Raw genomic sequence first — 15,999 nt, 5'->3', positions numbered from 1 at the left:
CTAATTTCCCTGAACAATACGCGGAGGCTGAAACAGGACCCGGAGAAGGGCCACCCCAGAGTGCTGAAGACCAGCTTTGATTCGGGGGAGTAGAATTTAATCTGCTAAATGGAGATTTCAATGCTGTTCCCTTTTCTTCCCCCACATCCCCGTCTCCATTCCACCTACCTAAACCTGGATTAGCCGGCCGCATGATGAGCCGGGGGAAAAACCAACCCCACCTCCCTCACAGAGATGTGTGCTCTGCTGCTGCAGGATCCCAGGGCGGCGGCAGGGGGGCAAGTTCAGGGTCCTTCGTGTGTACTGTGTGTTAGGGGCTCTGTGGGAGTTGCTTTATAAGTGCAACATTGTGCTGTGTAATTTTGAGAAAAATACTGTTCATGGAAAACAAAATAATGAAATGATAACCAGACTGCCTGAATCTAGGCGTTGCAAGCCAACAGCTTGGCACAAGTTGGATTGAGTTATGTGGGGCTAAGTCGAAAATAGAGATGTTGAACAGGCAACGTGTGCTGGAGAAAAAAAGTCCAGGAGGGCACTGATCCAGGCAAATTTAGGGAGTGGTTACCAGGGAGAGGTTAAAACTTTTGCATAACTTCGAAACAACCAGAGGAGCAGCAACGAAACTCTGGTATACCCCCGCTTCCGCTCGACATAAAGTTACTCAAAACTACAGACAACTTAAAGGCAAGCTAAACATGGAAAGTGTTACTTTTTGGTTTTCTTTGGGAGGCAGAGTTAAATTCTGAACAAGTTTATCAGATGAGACATGCTCTGCATTTTTCTTGCAGCAAGCGAGGGGGTTGTGCTCCAGTTTAACTGTGCCCTAAGCACCTGCTCGGTTTGTGCTTTGGTGGAATCTGCCGGTGTTGTTGCCAGCAGGAAGTCCTCCATGAAGCCCAGAGGAGGCCCCTGGTCCTCGCGGACACAGGCTGAGCCATCATGCCTGACAGCAGTCAGCAACTCCACCGTGCAAAAGCTGCGGCTACCGTAACGAAACCCCCAGACTTCCCACTGTAGCCCCAGCGTCCTGAGATGACACCAGACTAGAACTAAAAACTAGGGCAGTCTTTCTGGCTCTGTCCCCACGGACGGGGCAAGGACCCCATCACCCCTCACGTTCCATCTGCATATTCCAAGAGTTTCTCTGGCCATTGAGGAACCCACAGTCTTTCTAGGGCTGGCCTTGGGTGTTCTGGCCACTTCTATGTTTTGAGAAAGAGCAGGTGAAGAAGGAGCCAGGGGCCTGGGGACGCGGGGAGGAAGAGGAGGAAAAGAAAGAAGGCCGAATGAGTGCTCCAAAAGTTTTAAATATTCACATGTGATAAAATAATAGTATTCACATACAGATACATCATCTCATTTATGTAATCGTAGTATTTATAATCGCAGAATTTATAGAAAATGTTAATTAATGGTGTGTTGTAGGTAATATGGACAAAGAAAGGGGCATGAGTTTATTTTTAAATTGAAGTAGAGTCAGTTTGCAATTGTTGTGCCGATTTCTGGTGTGCAGCATCATGTTTCAGTCATATATACACACATATATTCGTTTTCATATTCTTTGTCATTATAGGTTATTGCAAGATACTGAATGTCGCTCCCTGTGCAATATAGAAGAAACTTGTATGTCTATTTTTTCACTTTCTTATTGAAGTCTAGTCAGCTTACAGTGCTGTGTCAGTTTCTGGTGTGCAGCGCAGTGCTTCAGTCACACACATGCATACATTCATTGTCATATTCTGGGACATGAGTTCAAAGGTGTGTGATAAACACCTCCTACTTTGAATCCTGTCAGTGTCTGTCTGCCATTCTGTGTGCAGCCTCATTGGCAGATAATATTTGAAGTTCAAACTTGATGCCCTGTGTAGAGGTGAGGCCAGGGCCAAGTACCCCTCTGGTCTAGTCTTTCTCCCCCATCCTGTGACAGACCCGGGACACACCCAGAACTTCCTTCAGCCCATCTGTAGGTCTAACGTAGGGGAATCCAGCCACTCAGGGTGATCCTTGCCCTCAGCTTGTGCCAGAAGCAGATGTTCAGGTCATTCAGACCCCTTCATTGTTCCTTTCTTACCCTGCGTGGTCACTGCAGCATTGTAGAGTGTCTCTTTTTTAAAATAATTTTTTGAGGGGGAGGTAACTTTTTTAGAGGGAGGTACTGGGGCCTCGTGCACGCTAAGCATGCGCTCTACCCCTTGAGCTACACCCTCGCCCTAAAATGTCTTGGGGCCCAGGAAGCGTAGGGTCTAGAGTGTGCACTGGCCTCTATTTGATGACAAGTGACCTGGAATCGAAACCATTTCTGCAGCCTGTGTACTTCAGACAAGCGCTTGACTGCTGGTGTGTCCCTGTAAGAAAGCTCGTGCCCTGGGCTGAGAGTCACCCTTTTTTCAATTTGAAGTTGTCATGATGGACGTGGGCACTTTTCTGAGCCTTAGTTTCTGTGTCTATAATGTGAAAACTTTGGTTGATATCTTGATTTTATATCCATTGACCTTGATACATTCACTTGCTAATGCCCAATTTTGACTCTGTCCTTTGGGATTTTCTGCATACACAGTCACGCTGTCTGCAAATTATGACAGTTGTATTTTGTCTTTTCCAGTCCTTACGTCTTGTTTTTGCCTCGCTTTATTGCGCGAGTCAGACCTTTAGTTCAATATTGTGGTGGTAGATTTTTTTGTTATTTCCAGATCTCAGTGAGAAAATTTCAATGTTTTGCCACTAATTGTACTGTTGGTTCTACACCTCTGGCAGATACTTTGATGAGAATAATTTAGTCCTCTTCTATTACTCCTTCACTAAGGTTTTTAGAAATCATGAATAAATGCAGAATTGTATCAACGTTTTCTGCACATTTTGGGACAATTGTATGATTTTTGTCTCCTTTATTCTCCTTCGGAGGCATCAAAATTATGCTTTCCCTCAAAAAATAAATAGGAAAATTTTCCTTCTATTTCTCTGGGAGTGAATGAATGTGTAAAGACTGACATCATGTAATTTTTAAATATTTGGAGAAATTCACTGATGCAGCAATCTGAGCCCTTTTTTTTTTGAGGAAGGGTTTAAACATTACAAATTAAATTCTTTTTTTTTAAGCATAAGACTATTTAAATTTTTGATTTCATTTTGGATCAGCTTTGGCAAGTTGTATTCTAGGAATTGGTTATTCTCATTTAAGGTTTCTGTCCTTAAGTTCAAGGTTTTTGTCATAAAATTGCCCATGTCTTTTTATCATTTTTTTTTAACGTGTGAGGGTCTGCACGGCCATCCTTTCTTTTTTTTTCTCCAATTCCTCATGTGGCTAATTGGCGTCTTCTTTCTTTTCTCAAGACTAGTTTTATAAGAGGCTTATCAATGTCATCATCCTTCCTAACTATATTCAGTTTCTTGTAGTAACTTATGGTGAAAAGGAATATGAAAATGAATATGTGTATGTTCATGTATGACTGAAGCATTGTCCTGTAGACCAGAAATTGACACGTTGTAAACTGACGATACTTCAATTAAAATATATATATAAATAAACAAATTGAAAAAATCTTCTCTAGAACAGATTTCAGCCTCATAGGGTTTGTTCTTTTATTTGGATATTTCTTTTTCCGCCCCTGCTTTCTTCTGGTATAACTTACTGTTCTTTTTCTAACTTTTTGAAATGAATAATCACATCAATGAATTTTAGCCTTTCTTATTTTAGGAATATATGTACTTAAAGCTATAAATTTTCCCCTATGCTCATGTCTGGTTATTTTCCACTGACCTAATTTTTAGCTCGCTCATCCTGTCTCCATCTGTGTCCAATATGCTTGAGACTGATCTATTGCGTTCAATTTTTTAGAAAGTATTTCTAGTTGATTCTTTTTTTTTAATGATTGATTCCAGTATAATGCATTATCAGATCATGTCCTTTTAAGAAATATTATTAATCGGAGTTATTTTAAAAACCCACGTCAAAGAACTCCAGTATTTTGGATCAGTTTTGCTTCTGTTTCGCGGCTGCCCCGCAGAGGTTAGCTTTTCCCTGCCACCCCCCCCCAAAATCGGCTTGGATTTCAAGACTGATGATGCAGCAGCCACCACCAAGAGGGTACGAGCAGCTTTATCACCCACATAACGGCACCTTTTGGGGAGGGCAGAGCAGGCACCCAAGCCCGCACAGTGGCTTCAGCAGAGAGAAGTAGTCTTGGTTTGATGCTCAAGATGTCCATGTCGGGGCTGGGGTTGGAATGGCTCAAACTTCCCTACTGGCAACAAAACAAAACAAAACAAAGCAAAACTCAAAAGGTGGGCTTTATTATCAGTTTACCCAGTTGTGGAGCAAGAGGGAAAGTGGGAGGAGTGGGGCTTAAACACGGCCAGCAGCCAGACATTCAAAGTGGGGTAAGACTCTCGTGTTTGATGGCTGGACTGTGCCGTGTGTCCTTTCGTTGCATTTGTACCTGTTTAAGGAAGTGACTTTAAAGCCCTATGAGGCTTTCAAAACGCAGACTGTATTAGAGGGTCTGTCTTTATTGCTTAATTTAATCTTGACAGTTTATTTATTTATTTTCGATATGTCGGGTAATTTTTGGTTGAATAGCAAGCATTTGTCGGGAAAAATCTAGAGGGTCTGTGTCTTGGTCTATTCAGGATGCAGTAGCAAATACCACAAAATGGGTGGCCCACGAACAACAGAAATCTATTTCTCTCACTTCTGGAGGCTGGGAGATCCAAGGTCAGAGTTTCAGGACGGGTGCATCCTGGTGAAGGCCCTCTTCCTGGTTCGCAGCTGGCACCGTCTTTTGGTGTTTCGTCTTTCGGTGTTCTCGTGTGGTCGTGTGATGGAAGCGGAGAGAGATCTCTGTGGGGCCCCTGTTATAAGAACGTTAATCCCATTCATAAGGACTCCACTTTCATGACTCAAGAAGCTCTCAAGGCGTCGCCTCCTGATACCCTCCCTTTGGGCACTAGGATTTCAGTGTATGAATTTGTGGAGGAGGCATAAGCATTCAGACCAGAGGAGTCTGGGTGATGATTCTTTACTTCAGGGAGACTTCATCCTGTCCTCTGCGGGGCAGCAGCGGCAAGACATCTCAATCCAATCAAAGACTTGAGGCTCGTCTGTAGTCTTTCTAAGGTATAGTCTACCTTTCCTTTACCCTGGTCCTATGAGATTGTCTCCCCGAGTACCAACAGCAGGTCGCCTGTGTTATTTAGAATCTCACTTTATTTATGAAGCATTGACTCCAAGTTTTGTTTTCCCATCATCATGAGATGGGTGTAAACTTTGATTTTTGTATGCCTTCAATTTGCTTCTTGACTGTTGCTGTTTGTAATGTCATAGACAAAAACTGTGGGAGGAAACTTGTGATAAAATGCCACTCTTTGGTTTGTGATTTTTTTTTAATTGAAGTACAGTCAATTACAGTGTATCGATTTCTGGTGTACAGCACAATGTCCCAGCCTTGCATATACATACATATATTTGTTTTCATATTTTTCTCCATTAAAGGTTATTACAAGATATTAAGCATAGTTCTCTGTGCTATAGAAAAGAAACTTTTTTTTAAATCTATTTTTATATATAGTAGCTAACATTTGTATGTTAACAATGTCAAACTCCCAAATTTATCCCCTCCCACCACCTTTCCCTGGTAACCATGATTGTTTACTAAGTCTGGGAGTCTGTTTCTATTTTGTAAGTGAGTTCATAGTGTCCTTTTTTTTTTTTTAAGATTCCACGTATGAGTGATATCATATGGTATTTTTCTTTCTTTTTTCTGGCTTACTTAACTTAGAATGATGATCTCTAGTTCTATCCATGCTGCTGCAAATGGTATTTTATTTTTTATGGCTGAGTAGTATTCCACTGTATAAATATACCACAACTTCTTTATTCAGTCCTCTGTCGATGGACATTTACGTTGCTTCCATGTCTTGGCTGTTGTAAGTAGTACTGTTATGAACATTGGGGTGCATGTATCTTTTTGCATTAAAGTTCCCCTCAGATATATACCCGGAAGTGGGATTGCTGGATCATATGTAAAATGCCAGTCTTTGAATCGCCCTTGTCTGTGGGACTGTAGTTCCAGGCTGCTTCTTTGGCCATCCTGGACTCCAGTTGTTGCCTCCCCAGCCCTATGAGATTATTGGAGATGCTAAAGAATTACCTACCTCTCCTCAGTTACCTTCTATCTGGCATCTCAGTTTCTCTCTCCACGCTAAAAATTAGCCAATCCTGGAGAGGAAAAGTGAACTGCAGAAAGCTGGGCCTCCCTGAAGGAGCATCTTTTCCATCTAGTCCAAGTTTTGACTCCTTTGGTCTCTGTTCCACACTTTCAAGCAAATTTTTATTCTGCATTTCTAGTTGCTCTCCAAAGGAAAGTGAGCCTCTTACTGGCTACTCCTTCATGGCCGGAGGTGGGAATCTCCAAGAAAGCTGATGGAGAGAAGTTTGTGGGGTGGTTTTGATTGGTGTTGATATTTGTAGTCAGAGATTTCTTTATGCAGTGGAATACCGTACCTCAGATAAACACATAATCAGTAAACCCAGTTTCGACTGCACTGAAATAATGAACGTGGTGCTATGTCTGCCTCCGGCAGCTCCTTCACTTTCAATGTCCTCCTTTCGCCAAACACAGCCTCATGATCCTTCCAGGACACATCTGATCCCCAGTTGGGAACCTCTGGTGAATCTCTTAAGCTGCTATTAATGTAAATCATATCGGAATTACATATCAGGTAACTCTGAATGAAGAATGCATGAATACATGAAATTATCAATCTGTAAATCGATGATGGCAGTCCTCGTCTTTCGACTACTGAGTTTCATTATAGTGCATTCAATTTTCCACCTATTTTTATGTTTTTTCCCCCTGTGTTTGGGTGCCGTTTTCTCCCATTTTCTCCCAGTTTGGTGTTTGCTCTTCAGAGATTAAAGTGATGAAGTGAATGGAGGTTGTCACCACCTATTATGTAATGTTACGGTTTTTAGAAACTCCTCAACAAGGAGAGATTTGGTGCAAATAAAATACTAGCAAAATATGAATAGGGAAAAAAATAATTTGGACTTTCATAATTGTCTTAACAAGTGAAATCTGGACGGTTTTGAGCTGAAGGCTGAACTATCAGAAGGGAGACGGGGGGAGGGGTTTGTAACATTTAACAGAGATGAGGTGAGTTTGCACCAGAGTTTGTGGATTAAGGGGACATAACACGTCAGCGGTAATGCTTTGTGAGCTGTAGTATTGGCCGCTCTGGGAAGTATCACCAGTAGAACTGAATTTTTATTTTTTATTTTTATTCTTCTTTTGTTTTTTGGGAGGAGGCCATTAGGCTTATTTATTCATTTAACATTTGTTTTAATGGAGGTCCTGGGGCTTGCACCCAGGGGCTCGTCCATGCTAAGCACGCGCTCTACCACTGAGCGACACCCTCCCCCGAGAACTGAGTTTTTAAACGTTTTAGTCATTTTTCCTCACCTCCGGAATCCAGCTAAGTCATCCTCGCCGGAGCTGCTGAGGGCTTCCGGGCGGGGCGGCTCCGAGGGGGTGCTGAGCTGACCCGACGACACCTGTCGCACCTCACTTCCAAGCCTTTGGGAGAGATGGGGTGCAAATTCTGGCAACTCAGCGCCAAAGTAACGTGGTCTGGGTGGGTGGAGGGAGTGGATGGAAAGTGGGGGCGCAGGATGCACTGAAGCAAAGAGAATAAAAGCCCGTCTGGAAAATGAGATGCAAAGTCGGTCGAGCTGTGCTCAGAGCCTCCAGACCGGAACGTTTCTGCCATCGCGCTCCTCTCAGCCAGTCTGCCTGCTCCCCCGTCTCTCCCGTGGATGCTCTGTGTAAGCTGCGTGTTCTGTCATCTGGGGAAAGGCAGTGTCCTCCCTGCGGGCCCGTCCCATCTGCCTGGTCCTCCTTCATCCCTCCCGCCCCCAACAGCCAGCGTGAACTTCTGAAAAGGCAGATCAGATCCGGCGGTGTCCCTGCCTGCACCGTGCAGGCTCTTCGTCTGGTTCTCAGGTTGAAGACCCACATTTGAAGGGAGCCTGCAAGGCCTGCCGCTCCTGGCCCTCTCTTCAGCCTCCAGGCTCCCTTTCCGGCCCCTCCCGCTTCCTTGCAGGGCATCGGGCACTCGGGCCACCTTCCGTTTGTTGGATGGGACGGTCCCTCCACCCTGGGCGGGTGCCTCTGTTGTCCGTTTGCCGACAGACGGCCTCCCTCCCCCCGTCTCCCTTCTGATCGTTCAGCCTTCAGCTCAAACACCACGTCCCTCAGTGGAATCGGTTCCTTGTGTTTTTCACTCTTGTGGAACCCCATTTGCTTTTTGTTTTTAAACAACAAATATTTATTATCTCATGGGTTTTTAAAAAAATCTTTTCTCCCAACTTTATTGAGATATAATTTATATATTACACTGTACCTTTTTTTTTTTGGTTCTTTTTTTCCTTCCTGTTTTAGTGGGGTAAAATTGACTCCCAGCATGGCGTAAGTTTGATATACAGCGCAAGGGTTTGATACACATCCATCATGAAGGGATTATTATCATAATAACTTAAGTGAACATCCATCATCTCATATAGATACGCAATTAGAAAAATAGAAAGACAAATTTTTTCTTGTGATGAGAACCCCATTTGCTTTCTTCTTTTTATTGACTATAGTTCCCTGTGCTGTACTGTAGAAACTTGTTGCTTATCTATTTTATATATTGTGGTTAGTGTCTGCAAATCTCAAACTCCCGGTTTATCCTTTCCCACCCCCACTCCCCCCAATAGCCATGTGCTTGTCTTCTGTCTGTGGGTCCTATTTCCACTTGGTTCCGTAATGCACCACCGAGGAGGAGTTACAGATCCCAGAACTAAGGTGGAGAACGCCTGTTTCTACCGAGCAGAAAAACCCGGCTCCTTGGAGACTCCTGAGCAGTTGAACTAACTCCATGAGGATGCTCCTGAGCTTATGCCTAACTCAGCGGTCATTTCCTCCTCCTCCTCCTCCCGAGCAGGCAGTTGTCCTTATTCTTGGTGACAGAGGACTGAGAGAGGGAGCTGGTTCCGTCTGACAAACTGCGTCGTGTAACTGAGGCCATGACAGTGATGAGTGACACGAGGGAATCTCGGTTCTCTGCTCCGTCCTGTTGACTCGGTTCCTTCTGTAGCGGTGCCCCACGCTGGGTAGGGAGCTGCATCCGTTAGAAAATGCAAGGCTGGAAAGTCAGGGCCAGACCCTGAGGTCCAGAAACACTAACGCGATCATCCGTGAGGCACAGGCTGCCTTCGTCCCAGCCTTGGGTAACCGGCTTTGCTCAGTTGAGCCCTCCCCTTGCACAGAAGATGCGTTCAGCCACCCATGTCGATTGGGTGGCTACTGCCTGCTGACCGTTGCAGGCAATGAAACCATGAACAAAACAGGGGCTTCTGCTCTCACGGGGCACCCATTCAGTTGGGAAAGATAAAGAGTGAGATAAAGGTGTAACACGCGACGTGGAACTGTGTGTTGTGGAGCAGGTAAAGCAGCTCCGGGGGCTGGCGAGTGACGAAGGGCATGTGCGGTCAGAAAGGCTTGTCTCCGAAGATGACCATGAAACAGGGACTGAAAGACGTGAAGAACATTCCAGATTGTGGACCAGAAACGGCAAAGCCCCCTCCCCCCAAGGCAACCGTGGCCTTGGCCTGTTTGATAAAGAACAAAGAGGCCAGTGTGACTGCCGTCGAGAGGACGCATTCCACGGACGGAGCTGAGGGCTGGGTGTGAAGATCTTACGTTTTACTCAGATACCTGACTCCATGGAAGGCCTTGAGCAAAGGGCTTGAGCAATGGGACTTCCATTTTTGAAAGAATCCCTCTGCAGCTCTACGGAAAATACACAGATGTGTGACAAAAATAGAAGGATGTTGCAATGGTCCAGCAGGGGGCTAGTGCTCCGACTCGAGCAGAGGCAGCAGAGGCGGGAGGAGGTGGTTGGATCCGGGGCTGGCAAATTGGAGGTTAAGATACGAGACAGAGAAGCCTGGGATGGCTCTGCCCCGACCTGCTCCAGGAGTGAAATCACTTGGAACTGTTAAAAAACACAGCCTTCCCTCTGAGACGGTTTCTTATCGGCTTTAGCTGTTTGGTGGGTGTGATCCTGGCCAACCCGACAGAGATTTCTTGGGTTGAAATAAATATAACAGAGCTTTGTCAGTTCCGGGGTCTTGATTGAAATCATACACCAAAAAGAAAATCTAGAAAAGCTGCATCTGAAGCTTCATGGATGGAACTGGGTCTCCGGGCTTTTTTAAAAGTGCAAACTGAACGCTCTCCTCTTTTTCCCAGTGCTGCCCCCCACCCCCACCCAATCCAGTTACATGACCTGGAAATGAATTTTTGGAATTTCTCAAGTAACTGAGTCACCACAAGTCTGGACATCATAATATTTCACGAAGAGCTATTTTGTTCGGGTCAAGCACATGTTAAACTTATGCTAAGTTTATTCCTATCCTTTAAGAAGTATATATTCTCATACCACCCCTCCCCAACCCCCTAATTCCTAAACTCTACCAAATTTTACAATTTTTCCTGTAACATACAATAAAGCATGCAGCAAAGTTCAAGGATTCACCTTCAGCTGTAAGTAACTATTTGAACATGGCCTTCACTGTGAGCTCTTTATCACCTGGCAACCTTATGAAGGAGCCACTAGTTTTGACTCCGTTTTACAGATGAGAAAACTGAGGTTTCGGGACGTTAAATAACTTGCCGCACGTCATGCAAATACAAAGAGGCTGAATGCACGCACAGGCCCTGGTGTCCCCGACTGCAGAGACCACACTGTCCGACGCTGTGCCGCGCTGTCCCCAGGCTTTCGTCCTGGGTGCGCCTGGCGCCTGGCGTCCGATCGTTCGTGGAAGCTTTGGTACGGGGCCCGGCCCCACAGTAATTGCTCGAAGTGTTAGCGGTTTCTGCTGCTCCTATTGTACGGGTGTTGAGTTCCATGTCTCTCAAACCACATTTCAGAGAAGCGCGGTGCTGACGGCGCACATCCCTGGGAGCAGCTCACATCGCGGCCGGAGAGCCCCCGCCCCCCTCATGGAGCGGGTCATCCGGGCTGCTTTGTGGCACCGCTGCTGGGCGTGAGCTAAACTCACTTGTTTCACGAAGCTTCATCTGCAGTCTGCCTGGTTCGCAGCTGTTCTGATTTCTTTTTTAAATTTTTTTGGGGGTAATTAGGCTTACTTATTTTTTTGTCTTAATAGAGGCGCTGGGAATGGAACCCGGGGCCTTGCGCGTGCTCAGTGCACACTGTCCCCCCACCCTAGAAACCCAGTTTCTACCTGCCGTGGACTTTCGGGGCTGCTTGTAAGCAGTGGATTCTAAGGCGATTAAATCTCTCGTGTCAGAAGTCTGCTGCGCTACTTGAATTAACTGTGCACATAATGTAAAGACGTCCAGGTTGCAATTCGGTTTTTACAGCATAATCAATATGCCAAGTGCAGGGTCATATTATGAAAGCAATTATTTTTTTTCAGGTACGAGAAGGACTGACTATTAATTTCCATGAAAACTTGCTTTGCTGGTGTCTGGAGGAAAACGTACCCCAGCGTGACCTAGCCCCGAAATTCAGCCTGTGGGTGACTTGCGCATACTTATGAAGACACGTCCAGAAAAGAGGGGCGGTTAGCTCTGTTGCCCACACCTGAGCAGCAGAGGGGACACTCTGGGGCCACCCTTAGCTCCCTCTGTACGCTCGGCAGTACGCTGTGTTTCACATATTTTCTCTTTTAATCCTCTTAACGAATAAGTGCCTTAATCATCAGTATCAGAATTTTGCAGAATAAGGAACTGAGGCCCAAGGAAACTAAATGTAGCCTGACCCAAATCCGAGCTGATGGCTGAGTCTCCAAAGCTAAGAAAGAGCGGCGCTGTGTCCTGGAAAGACCGCAGGGCACCTGGGTTCCAGGCTTCATGCGTGGTGCTGCCAAATCAGGCTTTAGAGGTCACATCTGTGTGGTTTCTGCAGACAACAAGGTGTATTTGGTCTCTCCTTTTTTTTTTTTCAACTGAATAATTCGTTTTACTGTCCCGTCAGCTGCATGAGGAGTGACTGTGCTCGGTGTGTTTTCTCCCATGGTTTGTGTGTTCTGGGACTGGTGTGTGTACTTTGGCTCGGCAAACGCACAAACTTTGCCGTGTGGCATAACCTCACGTTTGTCAGGTCGGAGCCCTTCAATGCAAAAAGGAAAAACTGAGCCCTGTGAAAAATGACGTAGTTTGTTTAAGAGCGAGAAGGTTTTAATTGTCAAGGAAAAAAAAACCACTCTGATGCTCATGCGTTCAATCTTTGCTGGCTGTGTGGGTTTTATGTCAGAAAGTTCCCCAGCCAGCCTGAAGCCGTAATTTGAGAGCAATGGTGTGTTGGGATATTGCTCTTTTGAATTAAAAACAAGTTTTCAGATGACCCTTGACTCCGTTAGCTTCAGAAGGGGTTAGAGGTGAACTGCACAGAGCCCCATGGCTGGCCTGAGGCTCGGTGGGTATGTACGTTCAACCCTTACCTGAAAAAGCGAGTCTTTTATTTTGGACCCGATGGGTCTTTTGCGCCCAATGACGAGGATCGCGTTGGCGGTGTAAGGATCTACCCCATCACTGGGTGCCATCCACTTCTGACATTCCGCAAGCGAAGGGCCTTGCTTGACTTCAGACCCTAGGAGGAGAGAAGGCCCAAATAATTGTCTCGTTCTAGAACACATTTGTGCTTGAAGCTGGAATTTGGGGACCCCCAGAGGGGCAGGTCACCCCAACGGTCTCCTGGTGCCCTGGTGCCTCCCATGAAGAGGGAACGGAAGCTTGGGGTCGAATTGGTGGCGAAGCTGTTCCAGACCATAAAGTGACCAAAAATACAGATTCCATCACTTTTTATCGTACGCCCCTGGCTTTCGCCTGTGATTGACCCAGTGTCGGAAAGACAAGTTTGATTGGCTCTTCATCACCTTGGTGATGTCATATGTGGGAACCAAAGAGAGAAGAAAAGTGAATCCTTCCATTGAGAAAAATCTACATATTAGCTAAATTGTTAACTGAGATCGTTTATGTAGATGATTTAAGAGCATGCACTTTCTTTCCTTTTTCTGCAAGCTCGCTCGTGCCTGCTGGTAAAGCCAACAGTTGCGTGTAGCCACAGTGCCCGGGGTGGCTGACGACGTGGCAGTCTTTAGCCCCAATCCCCCAAAAGTGTTCTCTGCCACTCAAAGCCACTCTATTATGGGTGAGGGTGGGGCTGCGTGGATCACACGTGTACGTACATTCTTGGATCTAAACAGCAAAGATTTTCTCAATCATATGTAAAATAAATAATGAGCATCTTTAGAAAAACATCTGATGTTTTAATCGACCTTTAATATAAAATCTAAGTAAAACCTGTAATACAAATGCACCTCCAGAAATTTCCCCATTTCCACTTCCAACCAGACTGCTGCCCTCAGCTGCTCCTATTTAGACGTTTGGAGCTGCCACGGAGTGTGACTCTCACACATCCAAGGTGCCTGGGAGTTGAGTCAACATTTCCACATAACGCCACTTGCCACCAAAATATCGTTACTTACTTAGACCGACAAGTTGTTATTTTTTCAGGCTAAAACAATAGGAGCCCATGACTTATCCTTCCTAAATCTTTTCTTGGAAGATTGAAAAAGATTTTTTCCAAGTCTCTACAATACCCCAAGTGAATGATTCTCTTATTGAGTTCATGTGAAAGGATGCAAGACGTCACCTTCGCCCCCGTCCTTCACCCACGCAGTTTTTCTTGTTTTTTTCCCCCTCCTTTTGGATTTTCTGAACGAGTGGTTTATAATGTATTTTAAAGCACAAAATGCTTTGATGGTGATGCCCCTAACATGGAGACAAAAATTCATTTTCAGCTGCCGGTATGAGGAATGCTGCTGCACTTTTCCCGTAAAATGTCATGACAGGTTCTACACGGAGGCTGAAGCCTTGGAGGTTGTTAAAGGTAGTGGGGCAGCAGCGTTTCTTACAGATCAGTAGTTTTACAGACTAAAAATAGGCAGTGATTTGACCTATCCCAGCACAACACTCAGCTAAAGAGGCTCTTTTGATCCCCATAATCAAGTATCTCAAAAAGTCAAGCCTTTTCAAGTAGGTGCCTTCAAGTATTTCTGTTGCACAGAGCTTTAAAAAAAACCCACACGTTTGCCATTTACACTCAGGTTGGTGTATTTTTCTTGGGCCTGTTTTATAAATGGGACACCAGGCAGGTGCCTGTCCCCATCAGAGGGCCTCTGCCATCTTCATCTCACAGCCGTCTGGGGAAAAGGCTGAGGCGGACCTGCCCCTGCTCACTGTGGAGGGTGAACCGTTCTCACCCAGGTCAAGTCCAGACAGACAGCCAACGCCTCCTTCAGTGGCACAGTCAGGAGCCGAAGATGGGCCGTGTTCTAGCAGAGGAGACTGGAGATGTATGTAGGAAGAGTGCATGCACTGTGGCTCTGGTTGCCAAGGGAAGATCAGAAGTTCAGGGACAAAGAAAACTGGTGAGTTCATGTTGGAGGAAAGCGGTGTGGATGAAAAAGATTGCCAGCCATCTCCGTAAAGAAAGGACGCTGTGGCCATCAAGTCATCCTCCCCGACGGTGAGTGGAGGGAACTCAGGACGCGGACCAGCGGGCAGCCCGGCCTCTGCCGCCACCCCCCACGGTGCCCCTGAGGGAACTCAGGATGTGGACGAACAGGACCCTGGCCCTGGACAGCTGGGTGCACATCAAAGGAGTGATTTCACTGAGACCAGACCTTTGCACCGTCCCACACACAGAAAAGCGCTGAATTCCTTCCTTGAGACGTCTGGCTTTCTTTCATTAGCAGTAATCTTTTGATGTTTGACCACCTGGTCTCGGTGGCAAAAGCTCATCCATCCTGGCTTCTGCCTCGCCACCTGGGAGCAGCCTCTTAGAGCGATCGGAGATGCTGTGTCCCGGGCTGAATCCTCAGAAACTTTGCCGAATAAAACTTGTCTCATCTTTGAGGTTGTACATTTTACTTCAGTTGACGGAGGGAGAAGGAAGGTCTGACGGACAGGCAGGGAAGCCTGGGAATCTGGTTGCCTCTGCTGACGGCTCTACTCATGTAGTTTTGATTCATAAGTTAGACCCTTGCTGTTTCTCTGCCCTTGAATTTTCCCCCAAGGACCACTTTCCCCTTTCATTGATTTTATAGGCTCTGTCTGACCCGTGTTCTCTCTCCCTGGGGTCCTCCTGTCACCACAAACCTTTCAATCTGGCCCTCAGTGTGTTGGTAGGTTTCAGCGCCTTGTATGCCCACACATCCTGGTTATATTATGTTCATTATTTTCGCTGCTTGTTTTTGTTTTTTGGGGGAAAAAAATCTGACATTCAATAAGTTCTCTTTGTTAGATTTTTTCCCCTGGAATTTGGAGGGTCACAATTGCTTTTCTCAGAATGAAAACAATTCATCCTCTGTCCCCGTTGCTTAACTCAAGTTTTGGAAGAAGGGCTTTTTGCTCAAATACCACCGGTAAGTGGCGGCCTCAGAATTCTGAATAGTTTCTCACGGTCGCAAAGGACTGACGACATTTGTAGCCGTGATTGTCTTGCCCTGGAACGTCCAAGTGTAAATCCACAAAGAGAGCCCTGAGGCGACTTCTCCTCCAGCCTTTCTCAGAGAACTTCAGCTCAGTGTGAAATGCTGTTTTCATCACAAGTGTTCCCGGAAGGACGCCGTTAAGCGAGGTTTTCGTTTTCCCATTGTTGCTTGTCCTTCCCTAGCTACAAGAACTGAAGTTATTAAGATAACAGTAAGTTATTTTCTATAGTGGCTTTCAAAGGAGTCATCTCTTGGTTTTGTTCAAAGAAATGTATGATGTTTGCAGAAATGTAATGCGTTGCTGGCTGTCACGGTGGCATCGTGGAAGCTGTACTTATGATTGCTTACCACTCCTGAGCATCATGGTGGGCGATCAGGATGTCAAAAGAGCTGACCTCCTGTGCATTGAGTGAAACTTTGCACATGGGTAG

At 45.7% G+C, this 15,999-nt stretch overlaps 1 protein-coding gene across 4 annotated transcripts in view; it reads left to right on the top strand.

Moving 5' to 3' along the window:
- CTNNA2 (catenin alpha 2) overlaps nucleotides 1-15,999 on the top strand; it is a 933,346-nt gene that overhangs the window by 724,749 nt on the left and 192,598 nt on the right. The window lies entirely within an intron of this gene.

This window comes from Vicugna pacos, chromosome 28 (assembly GCF_048564905.1).
Source record: "Vicugna pacos chromosome 28, VicPac4, whole genome shotgun sequence".
NCBI lineage: Eukaryota > Metazoa > Chordata > Mammalia > Artiodactyla > Camelidae > Vicugna > Vicugna pacos.
The sequence above is the reverse complement of the archived record's forward strand: the minus strand, read 5'-3'. Positions and strand labels throughout refer to the sequence as shown.